General features: G+C 42.5%; 1 protein-coding gene across 2 annotated transcripts in view; it reads left to right on the top strand.

Annotated features, from left to right (window-relative positions):
* The window catches only part of LOC132405811 (cortexin-1-like), a 69904-nt gene that overhangs the window by 34730 nt on the left and 14391 nt on the right, over positions 1-20783 (top strand). Inside the window, exons 1-2 of one of the 2 annotated variants that reach the window (XM_059990810.1) lie at positions 7449-7626; positions 10189-10297. The gene's annotated coding sequence lies outside the window, so the exon portion shown is untranslated. Of the gene's footprint in view, positions 1-7448; positions 7627-10188; positions 10298-20783 lie in introns of those variants that run through there. The other variant, XM_059990809.1, reaches the window with a different exon arrangement.

Below are 20783 nucleotides of genomic sequence, written 5' to 3'. Positions count from 1 at the left end.
CTTTTTGCATTGTTTGTTAAAGATTTAGATAATGGAATTGATGGCTTTGTGGCAAAGTTTGCGAATGATATGAAGATAGGTGGAGGGGTAGGTAGTGCTGAGGAAGCAATGCGATTGCAGCAGGACAGACAAATTGGAAGAATGGGCAAATAAGTGGCAGATGGAATACAGTGTTGGGAAATGTATGAAAATGCATTTCGGTGAAAGGAACAATAGTGTGTACTATTATCTGAATGGGGGGAAGGTTCAGACATCAGAAGTGCAGAGGGACTTAGGAATCCTTGTGCAAGACTCCCAGAAGGTTAATTTACAGGTTAAATTTGTGGTAAAGAAGGAAAATGCAATGTTGGCATTTATTTCAAGGGGAATAGAATGTAAAAGCAAGGGAATAATGTTGAACCCTTATAAGACACTAGTCAGGCCACACTTGGAGAATTGTCAACAGTTTTGGGCTCCATATCTCAGAATGGATGTGTTGTCATTGGAGAGAGTCCAGAGGAGGGTCACAAGGATGATTCTGGGAATGAAGAGGTTAACATATGAAGAGCATTTAGTAGCTTTGGGTCTGTAAGGAGTAAGGTGGCATGGGATCCAAGGGGACATTGCTTTGTGGATTCAGAACTGGCTTGCCCACAGAAGGCAAAGAGTGGTTGTAGACGGGTCATATTCTGCATGGAGATCAGTGACCAGTGGAGTGCCTCAGGGATCTGTTCTAGGACCCCTACTCTTCGTGATTTTTATAAATGACCTGAATGAGGAAGTGGAGGGATGGATTAGTAAGTTTGCTGATGCCACAAAGGTTGGAGGTGTTGTGGATAGTGTGGAGGGCTTTCAGAGATTACAGTGGGACATTGATAGGATGCAAAACTGGGCTAAGAAGTGGCAGATGGAATTCAAACTAGATAAGTGTGAAGTGGTTCATTTTGGTAGGTCAAATATGATGGCAGAATATAGTATTAATGGTAAGACTCTTGGTGGTGTGGAGGATCAGAGGAATCTTGGGGTCTGAGTCCATAGGACGCTCAAAGCAGCTGCGCAGGTTGACTATGGTTAAGAAGGCATTGGCCTTCATTAATCGTGGAATTGCATTTAGGCGCTGAGAGGTAATGTTGCAGCTATATAGGACCCTGGTCAGACTCCACTTGGATTCTGGTCGCCTCACTACAGGAAGGATGTGAAAGCCATAGAAAGGGTGCAGAGGAGATTTACAAGGATGCTGTCTGGATTGGGGAGCACACCTTATGAGAATAGATTGAGTGAACTTAGCCTTTTCTCCTTGGAGCAATGGAGAATGAGAGGTTATCTGATAGAGGTGTATAAGATGATGAGAGACATTGATTGTATGGATAGTCAGAGGCTTTTTCTCAGGGAAGAAATGGTTGCCACAAGAGGACACACGTTTAACGTGCTAGGGAGTAGGTACAAAGGTGATGTCAGGGCTAAGTTTTTTACTCAGAGAGTGGTGAGTGCGTGGAATGGGCTGGGCTGCTGGCAACGGTGGTGGAGGCGAATATGATAGGGTCTTTTAAGAGACTTCTGGATAGGTACATGAGCTTAGAAAAATAGAGGGCTATGGGGAAGTCTAGTAATTTCTAAGGTGGGGTCATGTTTGGCACAACTTTGTGGGCCGAAGGGCCTGTATTGTGCTGTAGGTTTTCTATGTTTCTATGTATTCACTTGAATTTAGAAGAATGCATGGGGATCTCATTGAAACCTACCACATGTGGAAAGGACTAGATAGGTGGATATGGAGAGGATGCTTCCTATGGCTGGGGTATCCAGAACTAGAGGGCACAGCCTCAAAATTGAGGAGTGACCCTTTAGAACAGAGGTAAGAAGGAATTTTTTTTTAGCCAGAGAGTGGTGAATTTGTAGAATGCTGTGCCACAGAGTGCGGTGGAGGCCACGTCCATGCATATATTTAAGGCAGAAGTCAATGGTTTCCTGATCGGTCAGGGCATCAACGGATATGGTGAGAAGGCAAGAGCATGGGCTTGAGTGGGGTCTGGGATCAGCCATGATGGAACGGCAGAGCAGACTTGATGGGCTGAATGGCTTAATTCTGCCCCTATGTCTTCTGGTCTTATGGTCTTAACATGAAATAATCCAAATTTACTCTTTGGAGCATATTTGTAGGAATACTTCAGACACAGCTGTGATGTTGACTTCCCAGTGAATTAACACTCCAAATGTCTTTTACACCCGGAGTGATTACTGCATCGCAGCTCAATGTCAGAATGGTTCTTTGTTCTCAATTCCCCATCCAGCAAAGAGTATTTGAGGAGCCTGTTGCTTTAAATTCAGGAATTGTACTTGCATTCAAAATGATAACTAAACCCAAATAGATAAGGTTTGGGTCTGCTTGGAATGTTTCAGATATCAGACGGCTTGTGCTTTCATATAAATGTCAACCTTTGTTAAGAGGGAAGGTATTCTTGATGAATAAGACTCTGAATAGAGTCTACTAAATGAAAAATATAGCAGCCAGAGCAGGTAATTTGACACTGCTTCAAAGATAGGTGACTTCTTTCAAATCAAACTTTAGTAGAGTTTATTGTCATAAGCACAAGTAGATAGTTGCGGCACCTAGCATCGTATATACAGTATTCACAAGAAAAACATAAACATTGCTTATGTACAATTTTTTACAAGAAAAAGCACAATTAGATAAAAAGTCAATTTTAGTGTTAATTAGTAATCTAATACTATTGATCATATTCATATATATCATATTCCTGATGAAGGGTCTTGGCCCGAAACGTTGGCTACTCTTTTCTCACGGATGCTGCCTGACCTGCTGAGTTCTTCTAGCATTGTGTATGTATTCTTTGATCCACAGCATCTGCAGTTGTATTTTTGTATTTTTGTGTTTTAATACTATTGATCTATTGGAGAAATGGAGATGGAATGTACTGAGGTGACTCGTGCACATCTGATTAGAAAGGGGTGTCCTTATTTGTGAATGATGCTTATTCAATCCCTGGTGAAGTACTGGGATATATTGGAGGAGGATATATAACTATCTTACCTGCTGGGTGCTCATTCAATCCACTAAATGAAAGCTTGAAAGAAAGAGGAAGTAGGTAGAACAGGCAAAACCAGGCAAACCCCCCACTAGCTAAATGATGAAAGAGTTGGACATCCTGACAGAGAGGTTGAAGGATTTTCTTTGGAATAGGAGAGATGTGTTGCTGGGCCTCCATCAACCATGTTCACCCTGTTGCTGATTTGTGTGGCATGTTTGGTAGATTAATCCAGGAACACAGATCTGAATCCTCTGCCAATCATACAATCCACCAGTCATTCAGCTCAAAGATAAAGATCTCATGCAATGTATGAAAAACACACAGAACAGTGAAATTGTTCAAAATAAGCTAATATCTGCAACCAATCCCAAGTATCAGTCAATCACCTCAAAAATTATATGCTGTCTATATATTTCAGGTATTATAAAATGCACCATCTTATCACAACCCTCAGGTACATGGCAAAACACATTTCTTACAATGCATCAATGAAGCGCAGAAATAGATGACTAGGAATTGGAGAGGGTTCAGAAAAGATCGACTAGACTGGCTCTTAGAGTACAGGATTATGATAATGTGGACAGGTAACAGCAGCTGGAGTTAAGGTTATAAAGTGGTAAATGTTAAGATGAGGTTTTGTAGTACCTTTCACAATTATGAAGGGCTTAGCTGGAGTAAAATAAAAAGAAGCTTCTTCCAGTGACTAATGATTTGAATAATCAGAGGACACAAGCTGAAGATGACTGAAAACAGAAGCAGAATGACATGAGGAAAACCTCCTTATGCAAGAAGAAGTTAGGACTCCAAGGGCACTGCTTAATTGGCTGGGAGCTATTGATTCAATGGTAGACTTCCTTGAAGAACTGCATAGTTACATGATGGTTAAAAGTAACATAGGGAGATGTGAAAAGAACTGGAGCAGCGGGATCCACAAGATTAACCATTGAAAGCATCATTGCAGAATTAACAGGACAAATGGCTTCTTTTTGTGGTAAACATTTATTTAACTCTCCAACTAAAGTTATCTAGCCAAATTTATCTTTTTAACCCTATAACATTCCAATGTCTCCTACACACCTTGCACTATTCATCTTGATTTGGTTACCTAAACTGATAAAAGTTTGGCAGTAGTTGATTGAAAATGTTCCTTTGAAGCACTTCACAACATTTTACCATTTTGAAGTTTCTGCACAACTAAAGCTTATTTTTGTTCCTGTCAAGCATCCCGTTTCCAGAGGGTTTGTGCTAATATTGTGTGAAAGTTAAAGTCAGAGAGCAGGAAATCCCTGCAGAAATTGAATACTGCTTCTATTTATATTGTTATATGTCACTTTGAGCGTCACAGTTCATATAATATTGTCACGATCTGTTGTCTGATATTGACTTATTTTTAATCATGTGCATTCATGCTGCCTTGCATTGTGCAATATTCAATCAGTCTGAAAGATTGTGATCTGAGGAGTACCTTACAATAAGTCTGGCCCATAATTCAATATTTCTCTATTGATTTGGGTCAAGAATGTTGTATTTTTCAAGCAAGTACAGACCTTACATTTATAATTTAGGATTAAGAGAACAGGATGATGGTTGGATTCAAAAATGACTGATTGCATATCTACCTGGGCCGATCCACTTGTATTTAACCTAGGTTACACTCCAGGGTGGTGTTGTGGGAATGTTTGAAATGTTTCTTCCAACTAATTGCCACCCTGTTTGCTCTCTCTGATAACGCAGCACCTTGAAGTGTTGGTATCATGGCCAATATTTATCCTTTTGTCAGTAGCACCAAAATCAATCACTTAGCTATTATTAACTTACTGTGCATGGACACTTGCTATATCCCAATTGGCTGCTGATTTTCCTGCATGGCCACAGTGGCTTATTACAATGTTGCCTCCACTCCAGAATCAAGGTCACCCAATCTTAATACTTGAACTTCAGAATGCAGAATACACTTGCATAAGACCACATTAGTGGTGGAGGTCCAAGATACTGTTCATTTGATGAGCCTCATTGGACATCCACAAAACAGAGGTCTTCTCCCAAGCTGCCTCCTATATACAACTCCATCCAATAAAAATCCATGAGAACATGGACCGGACTGAAGGGCCGCTTCTCAGTCAAGGCAGGGATTGATGTCGAAATCCACTATCACCTCCAATGCACATGCAGAATCTGTGGAAAAAGGAGGTTTGAAGATCTCAAATGCAGGATAAAGCTTGTGGTCTACTGAGTAACAGTGATCTCCTCCGCTCTATGTACTTCTGAGACATTGACTACCTACGGAAGGCATCTCAAACATTGGTGAGATACCATTGATGCTACCTTGACATCATCCTTCAAATTCACAGACAGGATACATAAACTATGATCAGTATCCTCTCCCAGACGAATATCCTTAGCTCTGAGGCTCATTCAACTCTGATGGGCAAATCACATTGCTTGCATTCCCAACACCAGACTCTGGAAACACAGATTTGGAAACAAGACGCCTTTGATGCAAAGGGGCTGCTGATGAAAAAGAGAAGGTAATTGTGACTACACTTCAAGAGTTCTTCCTGGTCTCTAAAAATTTTGTAATGTATTGATAGGTACTTGAAAGCTGCTACAGAAATGTGTGCATTTCTGTTGATCTACTGCAACATTATGAGCCCCATTTCCCCAATGCGTCACAATGCTTAAGAAAAGATGTTGACTGTTTCTCAAGCAAGAACAGCACTGGGAAAAATGCCAGACTCTGCATAGAAGAACGTGGGCTTTGGCAATCACCATGGATACACTGGGGTCTACGGGGATGCTGGAATCCGGAAAAGTAAAAAGGACCCAGTGCAGTATTTCAACACAAAACATCATTGATCTATGGAAGGGGTGGAGCAGGATTCTGGGCACACAAATTATTATTAAGCTCATCAGTAGCATCAAGGAATCTAGAGCAATGTTGAGGAAATGGTATTGATCAAACATGATTCACTTGAGTGGCTGAAGAAGCTGATCAATTCTTCAGTTTCTTTGAGGTGCAGGAAGGTAAGACACAGTATGATACTTCATCCCATGCCTCCACCTCCCAAATCTGGTGAAAATCTGAAGAGCTGCTGGGAAGTCCTGCCACCGATATAGGGACCTGTGGGCAGCTGGGTGATGTAATGGCTGGTGGTATGACGTGGCAGTATCACCATGCGGTAAGTGCTAAATATCCACCCCTGTTAGTGTGCAGGTCAAATCTGATGAAATCTCAAGGCAAAAACTTGAGATTGTACTTGGTTTCCATCCATGAATGTCGTTCACACATTTCTCCAAAACATCAGAGAAAAGCTTAACATCCCACCCATCCATCGAGCAAGCTCTTTGACTCTGCCATCAGGCTGGAGACTTGGATGCATAAAGACAAGAACGGTCAGGGTGGGGAGCAGTTTCTTTGTTCAGGCTACAGGCTTCTGAACTCCCTGCCGCATCACATTCGAAGTGTCACTGGTTAACCTGTTCCGTACCTTACAGTGTTTAATTATGCGGTTCAATTTGTTATTTATGTGCGGTTCATCTGTAGATTTTATTCTTACCTTCATAAGTTACCGTGTGTTATAAGCACTACTGTGTTTTACGCACTGGTTCGGAGAAATGTTGACTCGTTTCTATATCCATTTTCTATATGGTTATATACATTATATACACGTACATAAGCTAAATGACAGTAAACTTGACTTGATGAAACATTATGGACTTTGAAGTCTGAGCATTACTTTCCCTCCACGGCTGCTGACTGACCTGCTGACTATTTTAACGCGAGAATAACTAACCGATTGTGGATAGCGTTTGCTGGCCAGATAATTGCTTAATGATCAATGACTTTCAATGCATTTTAGCACTTTATCTAACTGTGGCGTTAAGAAACTGACATCATTCAATGAGTAACAAACAATTCACAATTAATCCTTTGAACGCTATTTTTTTCGATAAATAACTTCACTGTTCTTAGCAATCCGTTGTGTGAATATGTAACCAGGGTGCAAGTGTATTTTCCATTCTTCGTTCCACAGCATCGAGACATTGTGATGCAAAAACTGACATGTTGGTAGGCTCGCCAGCCATCTCTCTTTGGTTGTCATGGTTCGCCCGCTTTCCCGGCACGGCGGTCCAATTTGGTTCGAATAGAGCGGAACCGGGACGTGGTGTGAAAGGCACAAAGAGGCCGGCGCAGTGAGTGGAAGCGGCGCCGGACACAGAACCTGTAGAGTTCGCTCGGTTGTGCGGGCGCTGCCGCTCCGGCTGCCGGAGCTGCCAACGCTTTGCGGATCTCCGTGTGTAAAAGCACCGAGCCGGAGCCGCGGGAATCAACAGTTCCCAGCATGGAACTACCAGGAACAAGCCGCCGGAATCCCATGCAATGACCGGGTTAAAACCAACAGCCTCGGGATCCGGCGGGACTGGAGTGTGGATGTAATCGCCTGTTTTAAAAATATATATATATATATCTAGAACTGGCTGGAGCTGTATTCGCTCAGGCTGTTGGTAGGCGGTGTCCTGTCTTCACACTGTTGCCATCTGGCGATTCCTGGATTTCTTTTCTCATCAAACTTAGTGGCGAAGTATAAAGACGATTAAGGTGAGATTTTCATATCTAACTTCCTTTATGCGGATTATTTTCTAGTTCAGGAACAAACAGTCCACGTTACCTTATACTTTAAACCTTTGCGAGAACGGTGACAGTCTCCAATCACCTAGCCTTTGTACAACATCACTGTGGGGTTGGGTTCAGATGGGAACTGAGTAGGTTTGCTAATAGTAACCTGCTTCCCTACCAGGGAACTGCCAGATCTTTGCTGGGGCTGGTAGCTGAGTGAATACAGTTATTGAACTAATAGACCAGTGGGTGCTGGGGGTAGAATGGCGAATGTCACTCAGGAGTGTAATTGGCATCATAAGTGGTCAGTCTGAAGTCTGAGTGGGTGATCATTGTGGTCTGATGCCCAGGATTACTGCTTTCTCATCACTGTCGTGTATCTGGTGTATGTGTGTGTGTTTTTCTGAACACTACGCCTGAATTTTTCAAACCTTTTTGCCCATACTGAGTGCCACAGTACAGACTGGGCAAGGCTCTGCTCACTGCCACTGAAGAAATAACGGCTGCTGCGTTAAAACCAGGTGGGTTTAGGGAATAATACTCCCCGGTCCATTATCATATCATCTTTCTTCATCGGCTTTAAGTGTAGAAAGCTTCAATCTGGATACTTCCAGTTCAAAGGTTTTTATAATTTTAATTTGGGGGTGAAATCTTCTAATTTTCTGAAATGTGTTTACGTGAAAAGTGTGGGGGAAATTTAACCCCAATATCGTTCGGAGTGAATCCGTGGAATAAGTGGCATCAGAATGATGTTTGCTGATTAAAAATAGTTCTGTGAACGGAATGTGTGCTTGCTTTGTGACCAGGAACTCAGGCAGGATCAGCTTGGCTCAAAATCTCAGGTGGGTTGATTTGCAGTCAACGGGTACTAACCTTCTGGCTGTTTCGTGCTCATTTTAAATCTGAAACAAAGTCCTGTGTTGTTAGCTGGAACCCATTTACTCATCGCATTGAATCTGCCTTTACAACTGGAATTAACCTCTTTATCGATAAGCAGCCAATGTCTAAAGAAAGTGGCAGACAATGTGGGCCAGCGAGGCTGGTCACAGGGTGGGAGTAATTATCTACAAATTTAGATGTCTTTGGTATTTTTGTAGGCATATTTCCTCTCACATCGAGAAGCCATTTGGTTGCCGTGATGTGTTGCTATAACACACGTTTCTGCGTGGCCAGTCATTGTTTCTTTTCTCCGTAAGTGGATGGTCCGATTGGAATGGTGTTGTTTAACCCTTGACCTCGCTATTACAGCTTGAATTTGAACTTGGTTGATATAAGCAAGTGGGGTGAGGTGTGGAGCATCATGATGGGATTTTGTACATGAAAAGCCAGGGAGCTTGGGTCTAACTCACTGATTTTCCAAACTCAAACCTGTGGAATGACAGCTTTGTCAGAGGTACCCTTTGATGGGTACTAAGTGTAACCCTCAGTATATCTTGAGTTAGTTAGTTCCTAGCAGAGCACTTGGGGATGACTTGATGGAAGGATTCTTGCTTCTGATTGCTACCCACCAGTGTGTTCCTGTGGAGCTCAACTGAGAAAAAGTGGTGGCTCTTCATGGCCAAATACCTTGAATATATTTACTGTTCGGATTCACATAGAGGAATGGACGCAATTATAATAATAATTATAATAATTAACCTAAAAAGTACAAAAATACAAATGAAAGCAAACTTGCAGATGCGGGAAATCTGGAATAAAATTATTCAGAGCTGGAAGATTTTCTGTGGAATGAGAAACTCTCTCAGATCTGAAATGTTACCTCTGTTTCTCTTTCCAGAGATGTTGCTGAGCCTGCTGAGTGTTTGCCACATTTCCTTTTTTTAAAACAGTAAAAATGTTGGGTAATAGCATTTTGGGCTTCTTAAAAATATGGAATGTTGACAAACTGAATCTGAAAGATACTTGACTTGTGGGCCAGAATATCATGGTGTCCCTTACATTATTAATACTTAGCAAAATGATTTGCTCCCCCTCTTTTGACTTCAGATGGTATTTGTAGAGCTTATTCGTCATATGGGAGAAGTGCCGATATTTAATATCATTTTCAAGCTGACAGGTCTGCTGAGATCAGCACAGCATGTATTGTCTCTGGGACTGCTGGCTGAGGTTACTTGGTACTCTGAGATTTAAACATCTTGGAGTGATTGAAGATCCTGGACTCCCATTGCAGTGGGAGTGGACAGTGACGCTTAAATAAATGGCTTGGTCCAGTAAAACCAATTACAAAAGCCAGCCTTCAAATGCCATCTGTTGCATCAACACATTGAGCAGTGATTTAATCTCCAGGTTTGATGCATGGGATTGTTAACTCTAATGTCAGTTGAGATAGGTGGAGAAGAATGTATTTACCATGGTGCTAACTCTGCTTGTAATTACAGATACAGTGTAATACAAAATCCTTCTATCAATTAGGCAGCATTGAATGAATATTGCAATATGTTTTCAAATCCTTTATCAGTGTTAGAATCAATTAAGTGCTTTGTAGGATTAGACCAGTTTTGAACTCATGTTAATAACTTTGTTATTTATACCATCTTCCACAAGGCTTCATCGTCCTCTCAAATCCTGCCTGTGCTGTTGCATCCAGAAGCTCTGGGAGCTGGGCAGCGTGCGGTCTATTTCAGCAAGTTGTGGTGGTACCTACACTCCGCAGGCAAGTACCCAGATCTTGTACAGACTGAAACGCGAGATAAGTGGGTAGATTTGCAACCAAGTGAGTGACGTGCATACGCTGCTGTTCCAAACAAAATCTAGCACTTTTTGTTTTGGAGAGCATGTAGATTTTTGTTTTGTTTTGCTAGTAGCCTCTTGTCTCCAATTATGCAGTATTTGGTGAGAGGGTTGGCACTTCACCAAAGCTGCCTTGCAGTTGGCAAAGCAAAGTCATTATACAGTCTAAAAGACCAGTCTGATTTTAATGGGAAACACGGCACAACTTCATTCGGCAGATGAGGGTTTCGAACGAGTGCTCTTGTTCCGAAGCCAGCTGTTGACTCTAGAGAGCTGGAGTGCACACATAAAACTTCCAGGTGCAAGGTAGATGACCATATTAATAGAGAAATGTTTGGAATGCAGAACGCAGAGGTTAAGATTAAAAAGTAATTGGAAAGATATGAAAAGTCACACGCGTGGGGACCTTCGACACTTTGATTTTGGCTCACTGATGCGTATTTGATGGTGAGTTAAGATATGAGGGAACAGCATTGAAATTTCCTGCTAATTCCAAATATGGGTGAAACTTTGTCATAAATTCTATTTTAAAATAGACTGAGGAGGCATTGACGGGCCAGCAAGTGACAGGTACAATTGTGATATGGTGGAATGAAATCACAAATAGTGTGCAAAAGTAGCCGTAATCGGAGACACAAGAGATTCTGCAGATGTTCTTCTTTATCTACTGTAGTGTCCTCCAACCTGACAGGCCTTTGAGATATCCTTGCTCCTCCAAATTTGGCACCTTGTGCATTGCAGATTTTAATTGCTCCATCAGTTTTGCTGTATTTTCAGTGGCCCTGACTCTCTGCAATTTTCCCTGAACTTTTCAGCTCCTTTACTTCTCCTTCCGAATTGATAAAGCTTTGGTTACCACTTCTGATGTCACCTTCTGTGGCTTGATGTCAAATTCTGATCGATGTAACTCTTTAGGAGTGGGCAGTTCTACTATGGTAATGATGCGTTGTAAGTACAATTTGTTTTCATATGTGTAAATGGTGATGACTTCGGGATTAGAAGAAGGTTAATGAAATTTACTGCTCACTCCAAATTGAGGAGTTCAGCAGTTTTCAGAGGATTAAGAGGAAAACAAATATAATAGGGGCTGCATAGTGATGTAGCTGTTAAGCTGCTGCCTCATAGCTCCAGCGCCCAAGTAACCTGCGTTCGATCCTCCAATACTGTCCGTATGTGTGTGTGTGTGTGTGTGTGTGTGTGTATGTATGTGTGTGTGTATGTGTGTGTGTGTGTGTGTGTGTGTGTGTGTGTGTGTGTGTGTGTGTGTGTGTGGAGTTTGCATATTTTCCCTGTGGCCGTGTAGATTGTCCTTAGAACTCCAGATTCCTCTTAAATCCCAGAAGGAATACAAATCGGTGGACTCGTAGCCTCTGTAAATTAGCCCTAGTATTCAGATGTGAATCTAGAGGCAGATGGGAGCGTGTGGAAAATAAAGTGTGATTAGCGTAGGATCAGTGAAAATGGGCGTGTGAGGGTTGCCATGGTTACGCTCAGCCAGAGAACCTGTTTGAGTGCTGAATTACTCTAAGGCTCTATAAACGAAAATATTTTAAAATGGAGTGAAGGAGCACTGGGCTCATGTTCTCTAGGTTCAGTGGCCAGTACGGGATCATCCCAAGGAGATGGGGCCGTTAAAGGCAAATTAAAAACTTGGTTTCAAGAAGGCAAATTGGAATTCCACTTGTGAATGTGGCAAAGTATTTGAGGAACTTACAGTAATAAAACTTAAGAGGTGGTCAGCATCAAAGGAACTGGATGAAAATTGTATGGTCATTTATTTAGACAGATAGACACTTCATTGATCCCAAAGGCAATTACAGTGCCACAGTAGCATTACAAGTGCACAGATATACAAATATTAGAAGAGAAGTAAGAAAGAATAAAAACAAGTTACCTTAAAAATAAGGTGTACAAGATTTACAAGTCAAAGATTACAAGATCACCTCCTGGCAATAGGTTGACTCATTAAAGAGCCTGATGGCCAAGGGTAGGAATAACCTCATACAGTGCTCTTTGGAGCAGCGCAGTTGTCTTAGTCTATTACTGAACGTGCTCCTCTGTTCAGCCAAGGTGGCATGCAGAGAGTGAGGACCATTGTCCAGAACTGCCAGGATTTTCCAGAGGGTCCTTTGATTGATTTATCAACTTGCCTTCAGTTTATACAACTGAAATCTGCCCATTGGAAAACAAAACCAAACCTATTTTAAAGCTGAAAATGAAGTATTCTCTACTTAGCCCACACTGGGACAGGCCCACTTCCCAAACTGAAATAATTGCAGCCATTTGAGTTGCACTCTCCTCATAGCTAGCTCCTTTTAATGCTGGCCTTCACAATAATTTATGAATTTAAATGCATTGGTCTGAAAATAATTATTTTAGCCTCCAAATTACTTTGTGGCTTTTGAAAAATGCTATTTTTAAAGGTTAACTTTGTTTATCACATGTACATTGAAACATCAAAACATATAGTGAAATGTGTCAATTAGGTGAAATCAAATCAGCAGGGATTGTGTTGGGCAGCCCGCAAGGACCGCTAGACTTCTGGCAGCAAACGTAGCATGCCCACAACTCACTAACCCTAACTGTATGTCTTTGGAATGTGGGAGGAAACCGGAGTGCCTAGAGGAAACCCACACTGTCACGGGGAGAACGTATAAGCTCCTTACAGATAGTGGCGGGAATTGAGCAGGCTCTGTAAAGCAATTGTGCTATCTGCTACGCTGCCCTCGGCGTTTGACTTTCTGCATGAGGCACGGAAGAATATTTAACTTCAACGGCGTCTTCTTTTTAGGCAGACCCTTGGGATTGAGCTTGACCTGCTTCCACTCCAGTGGGCATGAATACTTTCAATATGAGCCCTCCATCTCTCCATCTAGCTCACAGAGACATCACACTGAACATGACTGCATATCACTTCATTCACATATACTTTCTGCAGGGAGTGACCAGCAGTTGGACATCTTGCTCAGCCAAGATGTTAAGGATAATTGTCAACTAAGCTCACCAAACTTAACACAAACTCCACCCTGAGCCAGATCTTCCACATATTGTTCTGGGCCACTGCTCTGCAAAGCTCTATTCTGCATTCCAAACTAAGGTGTTCTCCCTCCTCTATTTTCTTAACTCTCATTTCAGCAACTCCTCATTTTCAAATGACTTGTATTCTTGAAGCCCTTTTCCTGGGATTTGATCACAGTCTAGTTCCCATTCAATTTCATCCTTGAGGGGAACTCCCTGAGCAGTGTTCAAGGATGTCACTGGGCATTCGAGTCTCAGGCAAGATCATGGCATTCATAGAAGTGATCATCACACAGTCTTGTGGAGAACAAAGTCCCGAGTTTACACCTAACACAAGCTCCATTATGCAGTATGTCACCACCAGCTAGGCGTCAAGGTCAAAGTCAAAGTAAATTTGTAATCAATGTATCTATATGTTACTATAGGCTACTTTGAGGTTCATTTGCTTGCAGGCATTTAAAGAAATGCAATGGAATTTATGAAAACTTTGCCTAAATAAAGACTGACATACAACCAATGTGCAAAAGAACTCTGGCAGCTTGCAGCAGAGATACTGTAGGATGTCAGCAGAAATGTACACCAGTGCAAACTGTCAGGCATATAGATCATTGTAACATTTCTGTCAAGCTAGGGAACCAACCTGGTTCAATGAGGAGTGCCTAAGGACTTGCCAGCCATACCCAGCATACGCTGTTGGACTACAGGATTACATCATGCTAAACAGCATGTATTAGTCAGAGCTAAGTAACACAACTAACACATCAGGGCAAAGCTGGGCAGCCCTGACGAATCTTGTCGTGAAGGAGAATGAAACGGATTCCAGGAGCATTCCCCTCCTCAAATTGGGTGTGCCCAGCATGTGAGTCCTGAATCTTCCCAACTACGTTTAGTCAGAAGTTCGAAGCACCTTGGGTTCTTCCTGGGAACTTCAGGACAGTTTGGACAGTTCAGTCCATGTGATATCAAAACAGTCGATGAAAGCTGTGCATGAAGCAAGACAACAAGAGAGCCCATGTTCCAGAATTTACTGTGTCTCTAAATGAGATTTTTCAGTGCAATTATTACACTGGCATCCACCCAGCAATGTGGAAAAACGCCCAGGTGTTCACTGAAAAAAATTCTCAAGTGATAGAAGGTGAAAAAGGATCCAGAAGATGAATGGGTGCCTCCCGTTCCTGGACATACGATGGAAGCGGGATGGTAACCTTGTGCACGGTGTCCATCAGAAGCCCACTCGCACTGACTTGTATCTCAACAACACCATTCACAAAGCCATAAGGAAGCACACGTCATAGTTTATGTGGGCCAAAGATGACCTGGGACTCAGGACAGCTGGCATTTACAGGATTCCTTGTGAATGTGTAGCAGCATATGTTGTTTTTTTGTGACTACCTGTGCCACTTCTGATGTTGGTGATATTGTTGGTATTGTGTTTGGTGCTGGTGTTGATGTGGATGCATTTGGTGTTAGTGTTGGCACTGCTGCCCATTTGTGTGTTAGCATTGGTGTTGGGGCTTTTATTGGTGCAGAAGCTGGTATCTTTGCTGGTACTGGCAATGATTTCATTAGCCTCCCTAGTTACTTGCTGAACCTGCATGCTAACATTCTGTATTTCATGTACCTAGACCTCCAAATCCTTTTGTACCATAACATTTTGTGCTTGGTTTAAATAATAATCTTCTCTTTCATTTGTTCTTTCTCAGAAAATAATCACACATTGTTCCCCATTATATTCTATTCGCCAACTCACTGACTGCTCACTTGGTGATGGTGCTGGCACTGGTGAAGGAGTTGGTGTTGGTGTTTCTGGTGAAGGAGTTGGTGTTGGTGTTTCTGGTGAAGGAGTTGGTGTTGGTGTTGCTGGTGAAGGTGTTGGTGTTGGTGTTGCTGGTGAAGGTGTTGTTACTGATGAAGGTGTTAGTGCTTGTGAAGGTATGTGGCTGGTAGAGGTATTGGTTCTGGTGAAGGTGTTGCTTGTGAAGGTGTTACTGATGAAGGTGTTAGTGCTTGTGAAGGTATGTGGCTGGTAGAGGTATTGGTTCTGGTGAAGGTGCTGGCACTAGTGCAAGTGTTAATATTGGTAAAGCTGCTGTTTTCTTTCTAGTTACAAACACTTCTTCTGTTATAGATTATCATCCCAGAAATGACCCTTTTATCTGACTCTGTTTTCTGTTAACCATCACTTCACTATTCTTGCTAATATGACATACCCAATATCATGCAGTCTTATCATGCAAAAAGCTTTAATGTGATCCCTTATCAAATGCCTTTTAGAAATTAATATATATCGGACCTACCTGTTCCCAATTATCAACAGAAACAGGTAGATCCCAGATATTATTGTGCAAGTATTGGTGTTGATGGAGATGTTAATGCATCCTTTTAGATCCCTGCCGGCTAGTTAAATACAATTTCTCTGTGTCTTTGATTTTGAGCTGAGTTGGTGCTGACATTAACAGTTGTTCTAGGGTTGATGGTGGTGATGGGTTGGTGCTGGTGATTATGTTGACACTGCTCATGGTGTGGAAGCTGATACGTTGCTGTTTTTGCTAGTGTTAATCTGGTTTTGGTATGTGTTGACATTGGAGTTGGTGTTGGTGTTTCTGTGGGTGCTGGTATCGAGATTGGTGCAGGTAATTTTGCAAGTGTTGCTGAATGTGTGAATGCCATTGTCTTGGTGCTGGTTTTGGTACAGGTGTAGGTATTGCCACTGGTTTAAAAACAAAACGCAGTGCAGTAAACACTCAGCGTGTCAAGCTGCATCTGTACAGGAGGAACAGAGTCAATGTTAAACACTGGAAATTCTACAGATGCTGGAAATCCAAAGTGACATACACAAAATGCTGGAGGAACACAGCAGGTTAAGCAGCATCCATGGAAATGAATGAACAGTTGACATTTAGGGCTGAGACTGTTCTTCAGGACTGCAAGGGAAAGCGGAAGATGCCAGAATAAAAAGGTGCAGGGAGGGGAGGAAGGAGAGGTGGAAGGTGATGGGAGAAGCCGGATTTGTGGGAAAGGTAAAGGGCTGGAGATGAAGGAATCTGATAGGAGAGGAGAATAGACCACAGGAGAAAGGAATGGAAAAGAGAAACTAGGGGGAGGTGATAGGCAGGTGAGAAGAGGTAAGAGGCCAGAGTGGGAAATAGAAGAAGAGGGGAAAGGGAGAGAAAATCTTCTTTACTGGAAGGAAAAATCGATATTCATGCTATCAGGTTAGAGATGACCCAGACGGAGTATACGGTGTTGCTTCTCTCCTCTGATGGTGACCTCATTGTGGCACACGAGGAAGCTCTGGACTGACATGTCGGAATGCGAATGGGAATTAAAATGTTGGCCAACCGGGTACTTCTGCTTTTGGCGGATGGAGCAGAGGTGCACGACGAATCGGTCTCCCAATTTACGACAGGTCAATATTTCCAGTCTGAGACCCTTCATCAGAAATGGGAAAGAGAAAACACAAGTTAGTTGTTCCAGCCACACCCTAGCCCCACCAGCTACTGAAAACCAACTCTCTTCATCTCTTTCCTAGTTCTAATGAAGTAGCTCAGACCGGAAATGTTAATTGTTTGTCTTTCTGCATTTGCTGCCTGACCTGCTGAGTGTTCTCGACATTTTCTTTAGTTTCTATTTCAGATTTCCAATATCTGCAGTGTACTTTTATTTTCATCTTGTGTTGATGCTGTGCTGAGTAAACAGATAATGATGAAAACTTGCTGCCTGAATTTGTAATATCTTTTTTTTAGTTACAGATACACCTGCTGTGCGGATCCTGCATTTGCATAAATTGCTTTATATGAAAAAAGACATTATAAGTTCCTGAGATAGAAATGTTTTTGTTCAGGTCTGCTGGAAATCCCACGCCCGTTCTGTTAACCACAATGAGGAGATGAATTGCTTACCAGCAATGTTGTCATCAGAACCCCAACTCCAGTCACTCTGTGAGCTTAAGGCTCCATCAATAGTGTATGCCACAGGCACGCAGTCTGCGGAGCTTTGGTGCGATTGCTGAAGCAGTATTGGCTCTCCACAGGATAATAATTCTCCTCTAGACATCAGTGTCTCAGTTACACAGCATCACCACACCATGATAATGCATTTGACAGCTTGGTGTGGTTCTTGGCAAACAGCTGAAGGACAGACATGCATCCCTTGACCTCTTCCCAATGATGAAACCCTGTGGCTGGATTGTGAGTTTGGACCCTTATCTCAACCTTCCGTTTTATTTCTGTGATGATTCAATTACTTCTCACGTCTGTAATGGAATTAAAGTGTTCTCTTCCCCAGGTGCCCATCTACCATGCCAGGCCTTGGAAAGCTGTATGAATATTGCCAAATGGCAGCACTTACCCTATGCCCAGTACCCCTGCTGCCAGTGTGAATGGGCGAAACTAAGTTGAAAGGAATTAAGAACAAAAGATTGGCACCTCAGGGCTAAGCCAGCATTCTGTATGGTCATTGCTGATCTTTGATCTCGGGGTCAACTCCCTACCCTAATCCTTGATTCCTTAAAATCTATTCAACTTCTAGAATGTCACAGGATGTCCAGCTGGTAAAATTCAGAACGGGAATCTGCCAGCAATGTGGCAATGATGTCCCTGGTCCTGTAGCAGCATCTGGCCAGAAGGAAGAGTGAGAAGGGCAAGGAAGATGTTGATTGAGATCAGTAGCACAGCACAGCGCTGTGGGAAGACTGGCTGAAGAGGAGAAAGCTCATAAGAACAGAATGGTGCAGTTAAAAGATGTCTAATTTTACTCACGTCTTGTTCACAGGCAAAGCACGTACAGTTTATCCAGTGCCAGCCTTTCAAAGGGTTATGCATCTATAATACAAATTCCTTCTTTCAGGGTGGAATTCTCTGTCCCAGAAGGCTGTGGGAGCTAAATAAATTCAATTCAGTTACAGATTTTGTTTTAGCCTTAAGAGCAGTCAAAGATTATAGTGATGAGTTACTGTAGCTCATGATGCTGAAGCCTAGATCAACAGCGATTGTATTGTATTGATCGGCAGAGTAAGCTTAGTTCAAAGTTCAAAGTAAATTTTATTATCAAAGTACAAATATATGGCCATATACAACCCGGGGATTCATTTTTCTGTGGGCTTACTCAGCAAATATAAAGAGTAGTAACGATAACAGGATCAATGAAAGATCAACCAGAATGCAGAAGACAACAAACTGTGCAGATGTAAACATAAATAAATAGCAATAAATAGCAAGAACATGAGATAATGTGACAAAAAATATACTTAAAGTACGATTATTGGTTGTGGGAACATCTCAACAATGGGGGCAAGTGAGTGTAGTTATCCCCTTTTGTTCAAGAGCTTGGTGGTTGAGGGGTAGTAACTGTTCTTGTTCCTAGTGGTGCAAGTTCTGGAGCTCTTGTACCTTCCTCCTGGTAGCAGTCACAAGAAGAGGGCATGGGCTGGGTGGTGGGGACCTCTGATGATGAAGATAAGATAAGACAAAACTTCATTTAGCCCAAAGGAAATTGTGGCAAGGTTGTTCAGTAAGAAATATATACTTTAAAATGCAAAATGTAAGCATTGAGGTATGAAACAAAATGCAAAATGTGCATTAAAAAGTAATAGTGCAAAATACAGATGTGCAATGAAGCCATATACTTAAGGAGGAGGAGTTGTAGAGTCTTATAGCCACAGGGAGAAAGGATGTCCTGTGGCGTTCACTGGTGCACCTCAGTGGCGTCAGTCTGTTACTCTATTTATCCAGGGGGTGAGAGGGATTGGCTATAATGCTCCATAGCTTCTGCAGCATCCTCCTCTCAGACACAACCACTGGGGAATCCAGTTCCACCCCCAGAATCAAATCAGGCTTCCTAACAAGCCTATCAATCTTCTTGGCGTCAGCTGCTCACACCCTGAATGCTGCTTTCCTGCAACAACTTTTCATGTAGATGTGCTCGGTGGTGGGGAGGACTTCACCTGTGATGGACTGGGCCATAGCCACTGCCTTTTGTAGGATTTTCCGTTCAAGGGCATTGGTGTTTCCATACCAGGCCATGATGTAGCCAGCCAGTACACCCTTCACCACACATCTATACAAGTCTGTCAAAGTTCTCGATGTGCTGCCGAATCTCCGCAGACTACTAAGGGAGTAGAGGCACTGCCATGCTTTCTTCACAATTGCATTTAGGTGCTGGGCTCAGGACAGGTCCTCTGAAATAGTAACACCCAGGAATTTAAAGTTGCTGACCCTCCCCACCTCTGATCCTCCAGTGAGGACTGGCTCATGGACCTCTGGCTTCCCTCTTTTGAAGTTTACAATCGGTTCTTTGGTCTTGCTGACATTAAGGGAGATGTTGTTATTATGACACCACTCAGCCAAGTTTTCAATATCCCTGCTGTACGCTGATTCATCACCACCTTTGATTCTGCCCATGGCAGTGGTGTCATCAGCAAACTTGATTATGGCATTGGAGCTGTGTTTAGCCACACAGTCGCAGGTGTGTCACACTTCTGCTGCTTTATCCTGTGATCTATATTCTCTGGCCTGCTGTCGATGGTTGTCACGGCTGCTTGTTCCCAATAGCTGACTGACACCCAGTCTGGGCTTTGCCAGGACCACTCTCTTGCAGAGTTCATCACGGCCTTGCTCCAACTATAAGCATTGTGCTGTATTCTAGGGTGGTCTTTGACATCAAGTCAATAGTTCACCCGGCAAACCTGAACTTGTGGAAATTAGGAGAAATCTCGCCACTGTCACGTGGTACACCAAACAGGTTTGTATGGAGGGCAGTCATCAGACAGCCAAAGGTAGATCATTTGGAAATCTGGACAGAGAAATGGCAGGTGGAGTTTAATCTGGACAAAGGTGAGGTGTTGCATTTTGAGAGCTCAGACATAAGAGGGAGGTATAAAGTAAATGACAGGAACCCTAGGAAATTGATGTATAGAGGGACCTTGGGTCGCAAGTTCATAGCTCCCAAAAACAGGCTACACAAATTGATGAAGGTGTATGACATAAATGTCAAAATCAGCTGGAGCATCAAATATAAGATATTGCAGCAGATTCCAACATCTGCCGTCTCTTGTATCTTTTAGTCAAAATTTGGTTAGGCCATGTTAGGAACATAGCATGCATTTCTGGTCACCACAAGGTTGTAGAGGCTGTGGGGATGCTGTTGAAAAGGTTCAGCAAGGATATTGCTTGGATCAGACAGTATTAGTATTAAGGAGAGACTGGACAAACTTGGATTGTTTCATCTGGAGTGGGCAGAGATGAATGGGCAAGCTGATAGAAGTATATTAAATTATCGGAGGCATTGATAGTGTAGATTGTCAGTCTTTTTCCAAGGGTGGAAGTGTCAAATACTGCAGAGCGTAACTTTAAGGTGAAAGGGAGAATGTTTAAAGGTCGTCTGTGAGACTG

The sequence above is a fragment of the Hypanus sabinus genome, chromosome 16 (assembly GCF_030144855.1).
Source record: "Hypanus sabinus isolate sHypSab1 chromosome 16, sHypSab1.hap1, whole genome shotgun sequence".
Lineage (NCBI taxonomy): Eukaryota > Metazoa > Chordata > Chondrichthyes > Myliobatiformes > Dasyatidae > Hypanus > Hypanus sabinus.
Note: the sequence above shows the minus strand (reverse complement) of the source record. Positions and strands in the feature narration are given on the sequence as shown.